This window comes from Alligator mississippiensis, chromosome 1 (genome assembly GCF_030867095.1).
Source record: "Alligator mississippiensis isolate rAllMis1 chromosome 1, rAllMis1, whole genome shotgun sequence".
Lineage (NCBI taxonomy): Eukaryota > Metazoa > Chordata > Crocodylia > Alligatoridae > Alligator > Alligator mississippiensis.
This window is the reverse complement of record NC_081824.1, coordinates 264,590,161-264,604,543: the sequence shown is the minus strand read 5'-3', so window position 1 is coordinate 264,604,543 and position 14,383 is coordinate 264,590,161. Positions and strand designations below refer to the sequence as shown.

Sequence of the window (14,383 nt, the reverse complement as noted above, 5' to 3'; positions counted from 1 at the left end):
AACCAGATAAACTTCAATAGAGCTAGAGCTCATATGTGCGTGGCTCATTCACACCTTGAAAGCTAAATTCTAAGGGATTTTTTTTTTTTTTATTTCCTGAACAACGTTTGTGAAAGTTGCATTTACTGGCAAGTGGAATGCATAAATAGGCTGACGGTGAGGTATCAAATAGGAGGTGAATGGGATGGATTTTACAAAGGAATTATGTGGTAAGGGACAGAATCTAATTCCCCAGGGTCTTTTCCAACTGCCTAAATCACAAAACCAATCTTTATCTACCTGAAGACCCTTGCTCATTCACCCACACAGCTTCCATGATCAGCAACAAATGGGAGGAGAAATCCTGCAGAAAAAGTTTCTTTCACTGCATGACCTACATTCATTCCCAAAGCAGGTCTGTCCTGTAAGCAGAATGTGACAGGGGTCCTCAGAAAAACATAGTAGGTATTAATGTAATTAGACTCACAGTGAGAGCTGACATCATTTGGATAGGCAACCTTGTTTCAGGCATTTGCTAAATTTTGAGTTCTCAATGTTTCAACTTTAACCTTTTCCCCCTGTATTTTTTGACAAGCACACTGCATACACTCTCATTAACATGGCAGCTATCAATAACAGCAGTCTTTTCCTTATACCCATCATTGAATAATTTATCCTCTCCATTGTTTTATCCCATGTATCTTTTTTGCTTCAGCCCTTTCAGTTAGACATAGGAAAGGTTTGGCTGGATTTCTGTCATACTCAGGTGTTGCAAGCTCAGCAATAGGCAGCATTTTCAAGGTGACTGTGTTTATAGCATAAACTCTTATTTTGATTTTTGGAGGAATTGCTGCTGCTTTCTAGTAGTAGAAAACATAATGTATATGTGAGGAGGTATCTCAAGCTCACATAACAATACTCTAGAAAGTTAGAGTATTGTTAAATGAATAGCTCTAGGAGGTAATTACCTAGGCAGCTGTGACCAAGATGCTGATTTGAAACAGCTGTTATGAAAGATTGCAGCCCAGTCAGAGTTGGGTAGGAGCTAGAGGGATTGGAGAGTGGTAAGAAGAGAAAGATAGGCAAACAAGGAAGGTAGGAAGTAGGTCAGAAAAGTGGTGAAGGGTAATTATTAGCTGCTTGCTGTGGAGTCCTTGGACTGGAAGCTAGAGAAGGGAAGGAAGAGGGGTAACTTTCCCTGCTACTTCTCAGGCTGAGGAGAACCTTAACCCTGGATATGCAGTCTCTGGAGTTAAGATCAAGCTTTGCAACCCATGAGAAGAGGAAGACCACAAACTACATCACCCAGAGGTAGGGTGATTTCCCCCCCCCCCTTCCATCCCCCCAAAAAGAGAAATACCTGGTAAGATAGATGTGTTACAGAGCCTCACTGAGGCCTGGGAAAGTGGGAAAAAAAAACTTTTCTAGGACCAAGGGGAAAAAAAACCAAATGGTTGTCCTTCTAAATGACCCTTTTGATGAGACAACTGTCTCATCTGCTCAAATTAAACTACTTTGCTTGCATTGCTGCCTGCCGGTGTGGAGAAGGGGAAGGGAGATGTGAGAAAATGAGTGGAAGAAGCCAGAAATCATGCAGCCCAAACAATGACTCCAAAATGATTAGAGCTGCAGTCTGTGTGGCCAGATTCTGACCTAAACTACTCTGAATGTCCAGCAACATAATTTGATCAGAATCTGACAAAAATGACTCCAGCCACAAAACAGGTTTATGCATTATAATATGTAGTTCTGGTGACCAAAGTTGCTCACCAATGAGGACTGTAGAAGTGAATGCTTTAAAAATGGACTTTTTGCATGGTAGGAAGCATTAAGAACAGATTGTAGAAGCACAGTGTGTAGAAGCACACTGCTACTGAGAAATGCAAAACATCTGGCAATTTGGAAAATGAACCTGCCACAATTTTATCAAGCAGGCTCTTGCTGCAACCTGCATTGCTTGGAAATAAGTCTGATGATGACTTAGACATTAAAATGTTTCGCTGCTTTTGCCCCTTCTTTTGTTTTTTGCCTTATTTTGCTGCTCAGTTTAAATTTATGCTTTGTCATGTGAATTTGGTAGTATGGATGGGAGAGCATTTGATGTTTGCTCTGGTTCTTTGGTTTTCTACTACTTCAAGTGTGTATGTATGTGTGTAAAAATTACTGGCTTCAAAATATTAGTAATCTAAGTTAAAACCAAATACATTCCAAATAAATGTGAAGATGTTAACTTTCAAGTACACATGGCTCTCCTATATCTATCTATATATACTTATATGTCTATACATACAGACAGTTGTTCAGAAATGTACAGTAATGTTGACTGACTCATGTAAGCTAGGATATCCATGAGTACTGCTGATATCACCACGATCTCTATTTTGTCCTCTGCTTTTTTTTTCCCCCTGCATAAATAAGAGACTATCAGTAAATTAATATAAAAGCTGACAACCCTTACAAGCCATGGGCCTGAGCAACTTGGCTGTGGTCTGATGTAGGCTGGGTGGCTTTGGTAGTGTGTCAGTAGTGGGGGGGGGGGGGGGGGGTTCCTCTGTGCCCATGTTAGAGCCAGGAAGTTGGGAGATGTGCTTGTGCTGCTGCTATTTCTCCTTTCCCCTCTCCCTTCCCCACTGCCACACTTATGCCCACCTCCTGGCTGGAAGATGCCAGCCCCAGTGTAGCTCCCCACCAGCTGAAAGCTGTGCCCGTACCACAGCTAGGGAAAGGGGACAGGGGCAGAGAGAATGTCAGTGACATATGCAAAGCTGGAAGCTCTTCATCCCCATGTGACTCCTCATGGCCTGGTGTGGATGCAGGCACTGGCACAGGCAAAACTTTCCAGGTCCAGTCGCATCCAGCCCATAGGCAATATGTTGTTGACTTCTGCCTTAGTATATTATCTTAAGAATATTTTTGTTGTTTATAAAGTGCAGATTTCTCTTGGGTGGCAAAATTGTGGGGTTTTTTTCTCTTAAAAATAATGCACTTCAGCTGTGGATTTGAAAATATTTACAAACTCAACTATATCTGCAAGTGAGCAGAACATATTTACGCCTAATGAGCATAACACATCTCTGCTATTAGATGTTGATTACTGCTTTTGTAAAATGTTTCAACGTTTTCCATTTAGGGGTGTAAACACGTTGCCGAATGAAGTGGGTCAGCGGTGCTGGGATGTGTCTTGTAGATGTGTCCCAGCACCACTGATCTGCTTCACTGGGTGAAACATATCATCCCCCCCCCCCCCCCCCGACCCACAGGCTTGGGCCCCTACCACATCCAGGAGTGGGACAACACTTGGGAAACCTAGAGTGTGCCTCTGCTAGCAGAGAAACCTGGTGTTTCCCCACTTGTAGAGATGCACCCCAAGTTGGATTTCATGGGGGCATGTCCGCTAGCAGAGGATCCTGTAGTTTCTCCATTTGATCTGGACTGCCTGTGCTGTCCTGCCTTAAAGGAAATGGACTAGCAACACAGATCAATGCCACCTATGTCATAGCCACAATTTTTTGGCATTGACAATAAGGATTGTGGATGTCTGTTTGCTTGTCCTTTGTGCTACCATAAAAATGGTTTCTACAGTGCCACGCTGAGGCTAGGAGTCAAGGATGAAGGTTATATTTTGCTATTTGTAATGCATGACATGTATCAAAGTAATAGTCTTTGCATCTAATCACTCCTAATACTTCTAAAACCTTCAGGTTCTCTTGGCCTGTCTTTCAGTCTCCCCACTTTCCAGAGAGCTGGAGTCTTGCTGTTACTGAAGGACAATAGAGGTTTATTCCAAAAAAAAGAACAAACCTTCCCCCCCCCCCCAAAGAATATTCTGGAAAAAGGCATTTTGGTGTAGGGATGGAGTAAGCAAACATGACAAAGGAATATGAAAGGGGATGAAAGACAGTTTTATTGTAAAGGCACTGAACTGGTATTTAATTCTGTAGGCTTTCTTTGATACCTTGAGCAAGTAAGTTGATCTCTGTGCCACAGTGACCAATCTATAAATTAGGCTAATATTACCTTTATGTTCTCTGTCCATCTCATACATCCAAGCTATAAGATCTATGTGCTTATCCATACATTTCATACAGTGCCTCTAAGACCATAATGACATGTACTTAACAACAAAGAGAGAGAGGGTATGGCATACTCCATTATAGTAGATAGTGTTTCTAAGAACGTAGTGAAAACCAATTGTGATGCAAAATGCTTTCATTAAAACTAACTTTAAAGTAAGAATGCAGTATTATAACTTTTGAACTATTCAGCTTTGGATTTTTAAATGTGCTTTTAGGAACTGTGAAGTTCATGAACTAATAAATACATTTTAATCACATCTCCTCTAGCTTTCCCATAAATTCCTGTTACGTCTCTTTACATTTCTGAGTAAACTGTACAAAAATATACAAGGAGCAGATGATATTTTCCTACCATGCCTTAACTCTATATTGTGTTTTTGAAGTAAAAGTATGACAAACAGGGTTGAAAACTGGAGTTCCATTGAATAGCAAGGGTTTCTTTTTTTTTTACATATATTCTTTTCTTTCTGGAGGCTTAGAAGGGCTCTAGTTCAAGCACGTGCTTTCTTATCGTAACAGTGGATGTTCACTTCTATCTCTACAAGGCAACAGCTATCTCATCCTATTATATTCATGAATATTAAAGTGTGTTACCAGTAAGATTCTTGGCATTTGAGAAAATGTCAGCTAAACAAAATGTTTCAAGTATCAAAAGTTTGGATATTTAAATGGTTCTCCTGAACAAAACTACAGTGTTGTGTGAACCCACTAATAAAAATAGACAAAATGACAGGCAGATCTCAAAAGGCTTTGCAGTTCAGTTTGAATAAGCAATCCGAAGTTGCTATATATTGTGAATGTTAATTTTTTTGTGGATAGATTCTTGTGTGCCATTGAGAAGAACAGGGTCTCTTGTGAGACCTGTATTTCACACTGTATCTTTTTTTTTTATTGTTAAAATATGATTATTTTATTTATTTAACTACCACTGTTCAGATTAACTTCCTAATGATGAAATTTAGCATTACTTTACTTGCAGTGAAGTATCTGACCCTGCATGTTTATGACAGAGATATAAGTTTTACCACATTGGCTTTTTTAAACCACTTTATCTGCATCAAACATGAGTATAATAAATGTTTTTATATTACAGTAGTATACAGAGACCTCAATCAAGATTTGGATACTATAGTGGCATATGCTTTGGGGAATGATTTTGTCAGTGTTCTGTGTCTAATAGCTGATTCATAACATAAGTATGCTCATTGATGTGCATATGATCCATTGAATTGATACAGCAAAATGCATACAATTAATTGTTGGCCCATCTGAAAATGTTTTAAGATTCAGGGGGAAGATGCATCTAACTCGGTGGATGCTTAAAGTGTTTTGACTGGGGTGTTAAGATGGGCATTTTTTAATACATTCCATAACCAGAATTGTCATTTGTATATAATATTTGCCAACTTTATTTTGGTTCTTTTGAGTTTTACTCATATGACAAATTTCTCTTATCTCAAATCTTGCAGTAAAGTTTCTGAAAGACCTATTTCACTGAAAGTCACTGCTCAGTTTTTCTGTAATATACTTTCTAACAGATGCATATAACTGAATACTATTTGTATTTCTGGGGTATGCAACTGCCCAAGTATGATACTTTTCTTTGGACTACAGTAATCTGCAAATAGTTTGAGAGAGTCACTGCTTATTTTGTTTTTGCAGCTTTCAGTATGAATGTGTTACATGTCTATTTCACCTATTCTTCTTTATAATGCAATGCTGAAGCTCTTCCAATTTGGAATTTCAGGTTTCTTGCACATTTTTGCAAGAGTTCAAATATGTGCAGTTCTATATTACACATGCATCAAATCCCAGCTGCCTTGTGAATTGAAGTGCATATATCTTTGTGGTGAGGGTTTCTTTTTTTTTTCTTTGTGATGTCTTTTATTGGACAACTGTATACTTGGAGGAGAACTTAGGTAAGTTTCAAATACAATCTGCCCTTTCTCAGATCTCAGGGGAGAAGCAGACGTAGCTTGAGCTTAATAGCAGATGGAACACAACCATGTGTATCAATCACCCCATATGTAGCTGAGAACAGTTTGCTTGAAGGAATGGAGGGGAGCTGTGAACTCAGAAGAAAGAGATGTTATCAAGAATGGTTACAAGGCACAAGAATTACAGTAGGATAGGCACTAATTAGCGGAAATACAAGACCATTCGGGAAGGAAGATAGTTGTTATTACCTGTGTAATGCAAGAAGGCTAGTAGAAATAATTGATAGTTTATAATAAGCCTTTAAGCCATTATCCCGATTTAGTTCAGATGTTTAGGGTCCAGTAAGGTTATACATTTCTGTTCCCAGTTCCATCTCCTGAAGGTGTTTTGTAGGTTCCCTTTGAGCACAAGCATTGTGAGGTGAGACTGGAAGTGGCTGTTCGATGAAAAGTGTTCCCCTACTGGTGTTTAAGTTACTTTTTCTGGGAGTTTTTTTTTTATTTATTTATTTTTTTTTGGTGTGCAGTTTCTGTCTAGTTTCAGCTGCAGTTTCTAGACCAGCACAACTACCAAATACAACCCTGTAGCATGGAGGATGCCAAATTTTAGCCAATTTTAGATTTAAACGTCATTGCTGAACAATGAGAGAGATTTCTACACCTCTCTGCCATCTGACACCACCAGGGAACATAAGTTAAAAGCAAATACATTCCAAATAAATGTGAAGATGTTAACTTTGCAATGTACAGTAATGTTGACTCATGTAAGCTACGATATCCATGAGTACTGCTGATATCACCACGATCTCTATTTTGTCCTCTGCTTTTTTTTTCCCCGCATAAATAAGAGACTATCAGTAAATTAATATAGAAGATGACAACCCTTACAAGCCATGGGCCTGAGCAACTTGGCTGTGGTCTGATGTAGGCTGGATGGATTGCAACTCCCCAAACCCCCCAGGGGCTGGGGGGGGGGGGGGCAAGGGGAAAAAAGAGCAGGAAGCTTGAGGCTGGAGGAAGGGGAGGAGAGATCAGCATATACATGGATCATGGTCAGCCCTACACAGAACAGTGCACAGTGGAGCTGGAGATCTTGCTGGCTCAGTCAGCCAGGACTGTGGAATTAAGCACAGCTTCAGGCTGCTGTTTGAGTACTCTAGGGACTGCAGAGTTGGGGACATTTCTGTATGTGTGTGGGGCTGGGGGGGGAGGGATGAAGGTGCTAAGTGTATGTTACCACAGTGCTGATGTTACCTTTTACCTGTTCCCTCTCTTTGACCCATTGGCTTCTGACTATAACACCTATGACTTTCTGTATAAAACATGGAAACTCCCCCTTGCTGCTTGTGCCCATTCCTGGGGTTGGCACAACAGGTTTTTCATTTCTGATTAAGGCAAGGTTGCAACCTGTTAGGTGCCTATCAATGAGGAGAGTTTTTGCTTCTGATGATAAGCTGATCCAAGTTGAAGGCCAAGTTGTTTGAAGGCCAGGAGAAAATAGGTTTGGAACATTTCTCTCAAGGGCTAAAGACAGACATTCAAAAAGCCTGAGCCTGAATTGATTCAATCTTTGAAGGTTAGTCTAACCTGCCTAAGTTGAACCAGTTTCCAACTGAAAAGGCATTCATTCTGGACTGAAGAAATGCAGTGGCTCAGGCTAGAAGCTGGGGGGCACTAGAGCAGCCCTCCCTTCCCTTCTAGTGCTGAGCTGAGGGGGTGTGTGGCCAGACCCCGATGGGATGATTTGATTAGGGAGGGGTCATCTTCCCCCCTCCCCAGCAGGGACTTGATAACCGTGTTTATCACCCCATTAAGAAAACAAAGGGAGATTACCAGCTACTTGTTGACTCTCCCTTTGTCCTACAACAGCATGGACTGTAGCCAGCATGTGGTCTGTTAGCTAATGCTCAGGTGTCTGTAAGGCGAAGGGGAGGGGAGAGCAGGTAAATGCCTGCTGTCTGTGCTACAGCTCTGGTCAGGAAGCAGAGGGGAGGAGCCAGCCCAGAAAGGATGCTGGGGGAGTCTGGTTTAGCTTAAACCAGCAAAGGGTCTGGGACAGACATTGCATACACTGGTTTGACCCAAATCAGTTAAGTGTGATACTACATTCAACCAGGTTTATCTCAAGCCGGTTTTCAAAATGGTTTATGTGCACTGAACATCTGTTTTGTTACAAATTTAAACCAGTTTCTGATCACTTAAACTAGTTTATATGTAATGTCTGTCCCTAACCAAGGTCAGATCTTTCTTGAGTATAGACAGCAATTGTTTATTGATCCTTCTTATGGGTTCCAGTGTGGGATGCTATATAACAACCAGGGGCTTGTGGTCATGTAGTTGTTTGTTTTTTTTCCACTTTATGAGATTATTTGAATACTAGGTGTTTGAGTGACTCAGAGTGGAGGATTGCATGCATAGTTTTTTCACAAGGTGGTGTGGGAAGGATTTGATGTGTTTTAGTTCATGGGTGAAAATTGGTGTGGAGTCCTCCACTAGTTCTTTATAATAGTTTGTGTCAGAAAGTAAAATGCCTCCCTTGAGAGTAAAATGAGAGACACTAAAAGTGTCCTGGTGAAATCCTTACTTTACACCAATATTACCCATTATCAAAAGTGAATCGGTCATCTTTATTCGCTGGCCTCAGTCATTTCTCTTAAGCTAGAAGGGTAACACATATTTTTGCGTGTGTGTGTGTGTGTGTATGTAAAATATGCTTTTGTTTCCACCCCCCAAAACAATTTATGCGCATCCCAATAATTTTACATAACACATCATAACTTACATAACTGTGTTCATTTTGAAGCAGTTGATTAGATGATGTTATAGTAAAGTACCAAACTCTTAAATGGAAGCTTCTCACTAAAGGATCTCCTCATCCCCCACTTCTCCCCCCCCACAATTCATGCACTTAAATTATTAATTCCCCATCCTTGCACTGACAAGATTAAAGATGTTATAAAATGAAAAAGGACTAGCACATGAGCATTTTATTTTGGCTCATGTATTACTGCAGTGGTCAGTACAGTCAGAAACATAAGTTAATTGATTCTGAAGGTTGCATCAATGAAACTTGTGTTTATGCCACTTTTAACTTTGGTGTCTACTTAAATTGCCTCAACTGACAGCAGAAGTCTTGGGAATGTGGGCTAAATATCGACCAGGTCAGCTATAATTATAAGAGAGTGTTTTAAGCTGTGAAATTAGCCTTACAATGTATATTCACTAAGTTATTACATAAATGAATGTATTAGTGAATCCTTTAAACTTGGTAATATTTTCAGATCATTCCCACACCCAGTCCACTAAGATGATTCATTTGTGGGAGAAGAGTACATTAATTCCTATTACATATTCAGTACTTAAGCACTGTTTTCAGTATCCTTATGTTGTGTTCTCTGGAGTATAATAATATCTATTGAACTGAATCAGACTATAGAATAGATCAGCCCTGGGTAAATAAAATGCAGGGCTTGTGCCCAGGGCAGACAGGATTAAGTACTTCATATGTTTGCCCCATTTCCTGTAGAACATCTTTGCCTACTTTTCCATTTATTTGTCAAAATAGCTAAGCAGTTGAAATGAATGTGGTAATTCCTATTTGATTGGATAGCAGAGTTAATTGGAAGCAAATGCAGACAATAAACGCACTGAACCATTAGTTAACTATTCATCCAAGAAATGCAGACTAACGGAAATAAACACTTCACTCACCTTTTGTCCCACACATCCCATTCCCAATTCCAAAGAGTGCAGGTTGCTGAAGTGTTTGAGCGGTAAAATATTACATAGGTCCCAGTTCAGCCAGGTAGTTAGGTAAAGTGCGTAGTTCACAGACTCCAGTGCTTTAAAAATTATCTAGTTAAAAATATAAAACCAAATGTAACTTTGTGAATATAGAATGCTATCAGAAGAATCAAACATACTGACACAAGGCTGTTGCTAATCCTTTCACTAGTCTCCTGTCTTCTCCTTTCAACTCAGAAAGTACAGAGCAGACTCTGGCTACCAAAAAACATGCCCATGTTTGCTGTTTCTCAAAGCTTCTTAGCATGCAAGATGGAAGCTTCCATTTCCTCTTTTTGAAATAAAGGCTTTTGCTTCCCACTTATTTTTTAGGAGATTTAGGAAAAATGACAAGAGTTAAGTTTTTGGGTTTTTTTTTTTTTGTTTTTTTTTTTTTTTTTATACCCTGATAAGACACCCTACTAGTCTACTAAGATGAGCCCTTAGGCTATGTACAGATGGTCAAAAAGCCTGAGGCTGAATTGACTCACTCTTTGCAGTATAGTCTAAGCTACATAGATAGAACTGATAAACAAGTGAACAGACATTCATTTTTGATTCCAGAAATGCAGCCACATGCCTGCAGTGGCTCAGGCCAGAAGCCAGGGGGGTGCTAGAGTGGGAAGCTTGGCCCAGGACTAGCCCACCCACCCTGCAAGAGTGGGGGGGTGGGAGGTTGCAGGGGAGGTGCAAAGCATCTTGGGATGCTGGGGGACTATGATTTAACTTGAATCTGGAGGGGATCTGGGACAGTAAGTTCAATAAACTGATTTAGGTTAAATCAGTTTAAGTCTGATACTATATCCATCCAGGTTTATCTTAAACAGGTTTCAGCCATTTTGAAAGCAGTATATATGCACTGAACTTCTGTTGTGTTACAGATTTGAACTGGTTTCCAATCATTTATACCACTTTATGTGTAATTTCTGTCCCTAGCCTTTGGGTATTCTGGAACTCCTTTAAGGAGTGCCATAACAGACAAGGGGTATGACATGTATTTGCCTAAGATTAAAAGATCTAATTTTGGACACAGGGATAGAATCAATTTCAAGTTTGTGTCTGGTCCCCCTCCATTTCTCCCCCCCCCCCCCCCAATTCAGGCTCAATCTTTTCTCCTCTGGTCTTTTTGGTAGACTATTCCAGCTACCTGTGCTGTCAATTCTTAACCGTGGGTCATGCTAAAAATCATAATTAAGGGATGAAAGAAAGCTATCATGGAGCCCAGGATAGTGTGTGTTCATTAGAAATGGCAAAACAGGGCTTCAGTTTCAGGAAATTTTCCTCCTGTGAGGCACAAAAGAGGCTGCAGTAGGCAGGTGACGGGGAGAGAAGGGACACCAAATCGGTCTACAGAAAATAATGGAGGGAGAAGGAGAAACATGGAAATAAGTAACTTTCTCAGCTCTGTCTGCTTCTTAACTCTGGCCATTTTTGGCTATCTGTAACAGTGATATCCTGGAGGGGAGCTAAATAACAGCCTAACCCTTTAAGGTATACGCTCCCTCACAAAGAGGAATATTGTCTATACTTGCCAAAAGAATAAGTTTGGATAACGCTTTCTGGCAGCTGAAGTAAGTGGATGAGGCTTGCCATGCTAGAGACCTAGGTCTAATTTTCTTGATTGTGCCAGAAATGCTGAATAAGACAACTGAGGCTGTACAAGGCAAGGTAGGTCAGTTATAACTTGCCAGCTTCCTAAGACAGAGTAAAAAGTTTGTTCTGCAATCAGGGCTGTGAAGTGCACAAAATTGAGAACAACTGTTAAAAAAGGTGAGACTAAGATTCAAGCTTTTCTGATTCCCCAGTAACTTTCCTGCATCAAAGAGGGAACCCACTTCCCTTCTCATTCACTCCTGCAGCATTTTGCTTCAGTGTGGTTGGGTCAATGGAGACTGCAAATAGAGCTTGCTCAGAATTTCTATTTTGTGGGAAATTTTGGTACTATAAATTTTGGTTCTGTTATGAAAAAAAATCATTTTGGAAATACTGGCATGCTTCGATTAAGATAAAGTAATAGGAAAGACAAGGCAGCTATAAGTTTTGACATAGATTTGAGCTAAAGACTGTCTTCCATGACAAAAAGAGTGTTCTGTGGCTTGATATTTAGTATACATTTGTGTATAACAAAGACATAGCAGCTGTAATTTCTTGTGGTTCTCTCACGCTCATTTATTTGCACTACCTAATTGAAGTTAATAATGAATCCTGTACGGTTGACTGTTTTTGGTTTTTTTTGTTTTTTTTACCTAATGATCACAAAGCCATTGTGGCATTGTATGGGTGAGGAAGAATTTTCAGTATTAGGACTTAATAACATCTTCTAATCCATTGTTGTGCATTTACTTTCATACGGACAGTTTCCACAATGATTTCTCTTCATGAGTCAAGAGTATGCCCAGTCATCTTGGTGAGCACTTAGCATCCAGATTTGATTTCCTCCTGCAGAATTTCTGCAACACAATTCCTGCAATCATTCAGTTCCTTCCACTGTCTAAGTACAAGTTTGCCTTTTGTCCTTTAGGTCACATGATTGTCACCTGATTTTTACCCTGCAAGGGTTTCCTGGCCATGCATTTCAAATGTAAGGTGTAAAAACACTCTTAAAATTCCTTGCTTAATATATTATCTAAACTAGAGCTACCACTTGGGTCTTAAAGGCTCTGGGTTGCTCATTTGATCCTATGAAATACCCCTGTGTGTTCCCCAGGGCCTTCATAAGTAAACTACTCCCACTGCAAGTGTAGGAAAGAGTGGCAGGCACAGAATATATTGTGAGCATAAAATAAAACTACATGTGTAATGGTATTAGCAGATTCAGCAAAAAAACCCAACAATCCTAGATTCACAAATGCAGATTCAACACAATCACGCATCTCTCAGAGGTAATCAAATAACTGAAGTATGACATTTTTTCCTATTTTTAAGTTACATAAGCTGAAACATTTCAACTAGAACATATGGTGTATATCCCAGAAATAAGCAATTTAACAGCAGAGAGATTCTTTTCTTTCTCATGTCTTTGTGACAAAGTATTTAGCAGAATTTGCACATCTTTTGGAATCTGGCAGGGCCACACCATGAGTGTTTCTGCTATGCCCTTGAACTTGTGACTTTTGGGCTGTTAGCCATACATCTTAGAACCCACACCACCCCAGCCTCCAGAGGTAGATAATAGATGCAGATGTAAGAACAGTCTCTGAAAGGTGCTTGTAATGTCTTAAAGCTCACAAGTGTCTTAAATGATTTCGCTCGGTATTTAAAAAAAACCCTTGGGGTAAATCCAGTGACTGGGGGGGGAGGGGTAAGTCTCAATGAAATTTGTCTGAGGAACTGGCTTAAAACATTTTTAATGGAAGCTGTCATGTAGCCTACCTGTTCACCATCAATACTCACTATAACAATACATTTACTATGTCCTCTTGGTCCACAGTTTGTAGAAAAATAATACGTTTCCCAAATATGTAGCTTTTAGAATAGTAAAAGATGATTTAGAATCCCTTTAGTAGGGCTGGATTCTATCAGAATAACAAAATATACCAGCAAGTTGTGTGTGTCAGATTTAAGAGGCATAATGAAAATCAATGAGAACACTTTCAGTTGCAGTGTGCCAAGTTGGTGCAGTCTTTGATTTTACTTCTATTTAGCTGAATATAAGATGATCCTGAATATAATATGACCCCTCCAATAAGTAGATTCTATACCTGGAAAATGTATAAATTTTGTTTACTTTTTCCAGACATAGAATCTAAATTTTGGAGGGTGATCTTGATCCTCACCTCCCTCCAAAACTGCTACACCAGGCCATCAGTGGCTGGGTGGGGGTCAGGTGGCCCCTTTGCCCCTTGCTCCACAGACCTTTTCCCCCCTGCAACCTTCCTGCCACCTGCACCTTATCACCACCTGCCCTCCCCAGTTTCTGCCCCTTCCAGCCACAACTCCCCAGTCTCTGCCTTCTGACGCCCAACCCCAAAGTGTCAGACACTGCTCAGTCTGGTCCGTTCCAGAGCACAGCACATGAAAACTGTCCTTGCCTGGACATGAAGCAGTGTTGGTACTCTTGACTGGGTGGCAGACAATGCAGTAGTGTCAGTGCTCCTGATTGGGTAGACAGGGGAAAGAGTTTCCATGTGCTCTGTGCTCATGACACACTGAAGCCAGCTGCACCTCCTAGTAAGGAAAAGGGGGCTGAAGCTGCAGAGGGGGAGGGGCGGGGGGGGGGCAAGAGGCTGCTGTGCGTCTGACTCTGGCTCCAACACAGGATAAGGCCACAGTCAGAGCCGTAGTAGCCACCCGCTCAGTATGTAAATAGGAGGAGCTTTTTTCCCCATGCTGATTTGTGGGGGGAGGGGGGAGCACCCCATTTTATATTTGAGCAAATATGGTATATTTACTCCATGATTTCTTCCTTCTCTAGTGCTGCTTCTGGCAGTCTTTCCTTTGTAGTCCTAGATGTCTCTTCCAGCACGTAATTGATGAAGTCCCCATGGCGGAGGATGTTTTGGAGACTTGCCACCTCTTCTTGCAGGTCTCTTGCCTGCTTCCTAAGGGACACCCCCAGGAGGCACTCGCATGATGGGCACTTTCCCATCTGGATGACACTGGAAGGAA

General features: G+C 40.6%; 1 long non-coding RNA gene across 1 annotated transcript in view; it reads left to right on the top strand.

Annotated features, from left to right (window-relative positions):
- Positions 1-1,003: 1,003 nt before the first annotated feature.
- The window catches only part of LOC102561150 (uncharacterized), a 66,630-nt gene continuing 53,250 nt past the window's right edge, over positions 1,004-14,383 (top strand). Inside the window, exon 1 of the long non-coding RNA XR_002086637.2 lies at positions 1,004-1,290. This is a non-coding gene — a long non-coding RNA (uncharacterized LOC102561150). The remainder of the gene's footprint in view (positions 1,291-14,383) is intronic.